Genomic DNA, 6,294 nt, shown 5'->3' on the forward strand with positions numbered 1-6,294 from the left:
AAAAAAAAAAAAAAAATTGCTCCTTCTTGTAACATGTATCAGAATTTCATTCATGTTTATTGCCAAGTATTATTCCATTGCATAAGTATACCACATTTTGTTTATCCATTCATCTTCTAGTATCAAACTTGTGTTGTTTCCAACTTTTGGATGTTTTGAATAACACTGCCACAAATGTTGATGTACAAGTATTTGAGTTTTCGTGCTTTTGATTATTTTTCTATTTACCTAGAAGCAGAAGAGCTGGATCATATCATAATTAAATGTCTTTTTAAGGAACCACCAAACTGCTTAACACGGCATTTTTACTAGTAACACCCAAGGTTCCCAATCTATTCACATCCTCCTCAACACTTGATTTTTTTCTTTTAAAACAATGGCAGCCATCCTACTGGCTGCAAAGTGGTACTTCACATTTTTTGTTGTTGTTGTATTAATTTGTTTGAGACAGGGTCTCACTGTATCATCTAGGTTGTTCTCAATCTACCAGGCTTAAGCAATTCTCCTGTCTCGGTAACTGAGACCACAGGTGCCCCACTGTGCCTGATTCACATAGTTTTGATTTATATTTTCCTGGAGAATAATAATGTTGAACTTTTTTATGAGCTTATTGGACATTTTCAGATCTTTGGAGAAATGTCTATTCAAGCCCTTGACCATTTTAACACTAGGTTGTGTGTTTTCGATAAAAGCCACTGAAGCATCCCCTCAGGGGCTGACTTCCATGCCCATCTAAAGTCGAGGTCACCAGCCATACAGTGGGTCCTCATAGGGCACCTCAGGGCAGGAGGTGTGGGGTGCCATCCCATCCAGAAATAGGCAGTGACTCTGAGCTGCCAGCATCCTGCACAACCTCAGAACACCAGCAGCCAGCAGGTGCTCTGAGCACATAGAAAGGGGGCTACATTTGCCCCCCTCTTCATAGGAATGGGACAGAGCCTAAGGGAAGTGGGGCATCTCCTCTGGCCACACCAGGGGCAGCAGCTACCACTGAGTGACCACAGACTTTGCTCCCTCTGTCTCTGGCTTTAGACTCTGGCAGAGCCCCCACTCACACCCACTTCCCATGCCACACCCAAGGCGTGAGGCCCCGGAATGGTCGATGTCCACAAGGGCAGAATACCTTGACTGTAGTTTCAGGGGCAAAGCAGGGAGCAGGGAGCAGGGAGCTCCCCTACAGACACTGGGGAAAATGAATGATGAGACAGATGACAGAGGAGGGAAGGGAACACCACCTCTGGGATGATGAAAATAGAGTAAATTCCAGCATTAAAAAGACAAAGTAGATTTAAAAAACAATCAGGGCTGGAAGGTCAGGAGGAATTCTAAGCACAGGATGCCTGCCTGCCTCTGCCCCTGCCCCTGGGCACAGTGCCCACAGAGCTACCTGTCAGTCTAGACGAAAAGAGAAGTCAAGGGGCTTTCAGGCTGCTGGGTCATTCAAACCCATGGATAAGGGCTTGGGGGTTTGTCCCCACGTCTTAATAGTTGGAACAAAAATGACAGCAGAAAGGGGTCAAACCCCACGTGATGGAGTTAATGAAGCCCTCTGCCCCACATGGAGGCGCAAGTGGTGAGCTCTACAACTCTAACACGACAGGGACGGCAACAGGCCCAGCTCACACTGCACCACGTTAAATGACACGGTTTTAAATCACCAGCAGTTTTCCTAATAAGAAAAACAAATAAGGATGTGGAGAGAACATTTTTGGTGGTATAATTTAATCTGTAGTGGTTGTAGTATGAGTAAATCTCCATGCAATAATCCTGTCATTCATAATTTTATTGAAAATAACTATGAGAATAAAAATTGTGTCTATGTTATAATTACTGTTTCATAAAATGTAGGCCTGCTTGTAACAACTAAATGGTTCAGTGTCTAGAAAAATGAGTATGTCTCTCCTTGCTTCTATTGTGAACGACATTAATCTTGTTGTACAATTGCTTCTCAATAGATAAACATACTCACGCGCTTTAGGGGACTAACCTTTGCAGTGAGTCCATCTTTCAGTCTCTTAAAACAAGGAGGGAGGAGAGTACTCCAGCCATAGGGAAAGGCACATGCCAAGGCCCCACGGCCTGGGTAGAAAGAAGAGAGTGGTACAAGGTAAGGCAGGGCTTCGCACCATACGGATCTGCTTCTTTAAAAGGTTGCTCATTAGTGGCTCATGCCTGAAATCCTAGCACTCTGAGAGACCAAGGTAGGCAGATTGCTTGAGCTCAGGAGTTCGAGACCAGCCTGAGCAAGAGCGAGACCCTGTCCCTACTAAAAATAGAAAGATTAGCCAGGTATTGTGGTAGACACCTGTAGTCCCAGCTACTTGAGAGGCTAAGGTAGGAAGATCTCTTGAGCCCAAAGTTTGAGGTTGCTATGAGCTAAGATGACACCACAGCACTCAACCCCATGGTGACAGAGTGAGACTCTGTATCAAAGAAAAAATTAAAAAATAATAAGTAAATAAAGGGTCACCCATCCTGCCATGGGAGGGAGGATCCCAGGGGCTGAGGCAGCATTGAAGGAGCCAGAGACCAGGAAGGAAGCTCTGCAGGCCTGGGAAGGTGGGGGTCTGTGCTCAGAGGGAAGCTGAGACAGGGTGGCTGGGCTCCAGGCTGGTGACATGCTGGACACGCAGAGAGTGAAGGGACCCAAAGGCTGACCCCTCCTCCATGCGAGTCTATGCAGGGAGGAAAGCTGCTGCAGATGAGATGTGCAGGCCACTGGTTACGAGTCTGGAGCTGACAGAGAGAGGACGGCTGTAGAGCCATCTCCAGGGATTCTCCAACATATGAACAATGCTGAAGTCCCAGGGAATAGATGAGATTAAGATAAAAAATACAGTAACCAGAGACAGCAACCCAGGACAGATCCTTGGGAACATTTAACATCAGGGTAGTGGAGGTAGAATCTGAAAAGCAAACCACGGTGGACAGTCTGAGAAGTGGGAGGAAACTAGGGTTGCTCGGCCACAGAAGCCAATGGCAGAAGGGATACATCTGCCAGATGGTTCAGTGATGCGCAGTTGGCAGTGACCTCAGCAAGCAGCGTGTGTGTGGCTGAGCATGTGATAGGAACTGCCTGGTTAGGTCTCAGTGAGGAGAGGATGAGAAAAGGGAGACAGATATACAGACACCTTCCCAACAAGGTTAGGAAGGAGACAGGGGCCCAGGGGGAAGGCCTGGGTCCAAAGGCCTTTCTCAAAAGTCAAGTAATGCCAAGACAGAGCAGTGGGACACATGGAAAAGGGCAGGGCATCTCCTGCCCAGGACCAGGGTCAAACCCAGGGATGGAAGAGCCAAGGAAGGCCACATGGAGCTAGAGGGCTGCCCCTGGAGAGTCCCCATGGGCAGGTGCCTCTGCTGCTGCCAGCTCGCAGTCATCACCGTTGTCAGGAGATCAGAGAACAGCCAACCGGAGAGGGCCATGCTTATCAAGCAAGTGTTTTTCCAAAGTGCACCAAACACTATTTTTCTGAATTATTGAAAACAATTATTAAATGTTAAATAGCTCAATAAGCCAAAGAACTCTCATTAACAATGAATAGACTCATCGCCCACACACTCTAGCAGGTCGGGGAGAGTTTAATCGTCTTCACAGCATTTCTGCCTCTGAGCTACAGGAGGAAAACCATATGTCTGACTCAGATGCTCCCGCCTGGAGGTCACTTCTCGCAGCCTCGGGCCACGCTGCTGGCTGCCGGAAAACTGGGTGCAGACCTCGCCTGTGCAGATGCAAGTGGATCATAATTTCAAAACTTGGGCACACTAATGTGTAATCAGTCAGACGGGCTGAGAAGAAGAAAATGAGAACACCACAACTGTTATTTCCTTTTCTGATAAAACTACAAATGTAAAACCTGCTTTTGGTGGAAAGATCCAATCTACAGCTCATTATCCAGATTTTGGTAGAAAGACCCAATCTATGGCTCATTATCCAGATTCAACTTGCGTTCATTGGTTTGGATCCATTTGTCTCTGCACACACTCCCGAGGCTTGTGCAAGTCTGAGTACATTTGTGACACTGATGTATGAATCCTCCTGCTTTGAGGAAGACAAAAATAAAGATAAACTCTTCATGGTTTAAAAAGAAAATACTCTCCTCTATTGAGTCCAGCTTCTGGGTCCCTGATGCATCAGATAATGTCTGTGTTATCTCTGGCCTTCCTTCAGTTGAAATGGAAAACTCATTACTTGGTGTTCCACTTTTTGCTTCATTCCTATGAGCTTCTGGTAGCCTTTCAGTAACTGACTTAAATCAGCCAAAGCAGTTCTGTTGCTTGCAAACAAAGGATGCTAGTGGTTCTAATTTAGGTTAGCATCTCTCACCATCCACTAATTTAGGATAGCAACTCTCTTGTGCTGACCTAAAATTTCAAACCTACAGAAGTCTTCACTATTTCTACAATGCAGTTCCTTGCTCCAAGAGAGCGGGAATCAAGTGAAGAGGCTAACAGAGAAACTCCAATGGCCAGTGGCTTAACCCTAAATTCACTACTGTGCCTGCCACTACTGCTAAAAAAAAATAAGATTGGGCAGCACCTGTGGCTCAAAGGAGTAGGGTGCCACCCCTATAGGCCGGCGGTGGCAGACCTGGCCCCAGCCAAAAACTGCAAAAAATAATAAGATTGACAGACAAAAGTTTGGTGTATATGTAAAAACTAATAATGAGATTAATGAGTAGAAGAACTTGTACATCACTAGGAATGAGCTCCTCTGAAGTAACACGGCTATTTTGCCATCCCTCGAAATAAAATGATCAGGATAGTAAGTTGGAAATTTCAGTGAGGCACCAAATTTGATACTTCCCACATCCCAGAGTGGTAAGTATCACAGTCTCACTGTGAGACTCACCTGACCTGTCAACAGCAAATCTCCGCATCTTTATCAGAACCATTGGATGTCTCATCCATATTGGGCCCACCCTTCAGATGCCAGCCCCATGTAGATGAGACATCCAATGGGTTCTGATAAAGATGCAGAGATTTGCTATTGATGGGTCAGGCCAGTCTCATGGTGGACTTTAGGATGTGGGTTGGGAGCTCTCTGGAGAAGGCTTTCTCCTGAGGCCACTCCAGGTGGGAAGGGAAGGGGCCTCAAGTACTAGTATGTGGGCAGTAGCCTAGAAGGGGCAGCTTTCAAAAGGATCTGTGGAGACAGGGAGTGAGCAGATTCCAGGGAAAATCTGGGAGGAAAATCAGCAGGTTGGAGTTGCTCAGGGGACCTCATGAGAACTGAAAACCTTTGTTCTGCAAAAACCCTGGTGAAGAGGATGAAAGGACAAGCTAAGAACTGAAGAAAATATCTGCAAACCACATTTCTAACAAAAGACTAGTATTAATGGGATATGATCAAAACTCTCGAACATCAACAGCTAAAAACACAAACACTCCAATTAGAAAATAAGCAAAATACACAAACAGACACTTCACTGAAGAGGACAAGCAGATGGCAAACAAATTTATGAAAAGATGTTCAACATCACTAGCCATCAGTTCAATGCAAATTAAAACCACCATAAGGTATCACTATGCACCTATCAGAATGGCTAGATTAACAAGCAGCAACAATACCAAATGCTGGTGAAAATGTGGGATAAAATGGATCCTACACATGCTGCTGAGGGGAATGTAAAATGCTGCAGCTACCCTGGAGGAAAGCTTGGCGTTTTCTTATAACACTAAACATAAAATAATATGTTCTAGCAGTTGCACTCTATTGCATTTGCCCCCAAAGAAAAGAAGACATGCTCACACAAAAACATGAGCGTTTACAGTGCCTTTATTCACAACAGCAGCCCCCAAACTTGAAATGCCCCAGAAGTCCTGCAGGAGGTGAATGGTTAAACAAATTGTGGTATATCCATGCCATGGCATACTACTCAACAGTGAAAAGGAAGAAACCATTGACAAACACAAAAGCTTGGATGAATCTCCAGGGAATTATACTGCATGGAGAGAAAAGCCAATGAAGAAGACTATATGATTCCGTTTATGTGACACTTCTGAAATGGCACAATGTTTTAAGTGGAGGACAGAATAGAGGTTGCCAAGGTACAGGGATAGGATGGTCAGGGGAGATGGACGGGGCTATATAAAAAGGCAATGCTAGGTAATTTCTCAGCATTTTGACTGTGGTAGTGCACAAGCCTACACAGGCAACAGAATTGCACAGTCATTATAAAACATACACAGTATACAAAAAAGTGGGAAATCTGAATAGCATCTGTCAATGTCTATTTTCTGGATGTGTTTTACAAAATATTTTCTTGGGGAAAACTGAGGACAATGTACGTGAGA

The sequence above is a fragment of the Otolemur garnettii genome, unplaced genomic scaffold (genome assembly GCF_000181295.1).
Source record: "Otolemur garnettii isolate 467f Iridium unplaced genomic scaffold, OtoGar3 scaffold00062, whole genome shotgun sequence".
In the NCBI taxonomy this organism is placed as follows: Eukaryota; Metazoa; Chordata; class Mammalia; order Primates; family Galagidae; genus Otolemur; species Otolemur garnettii.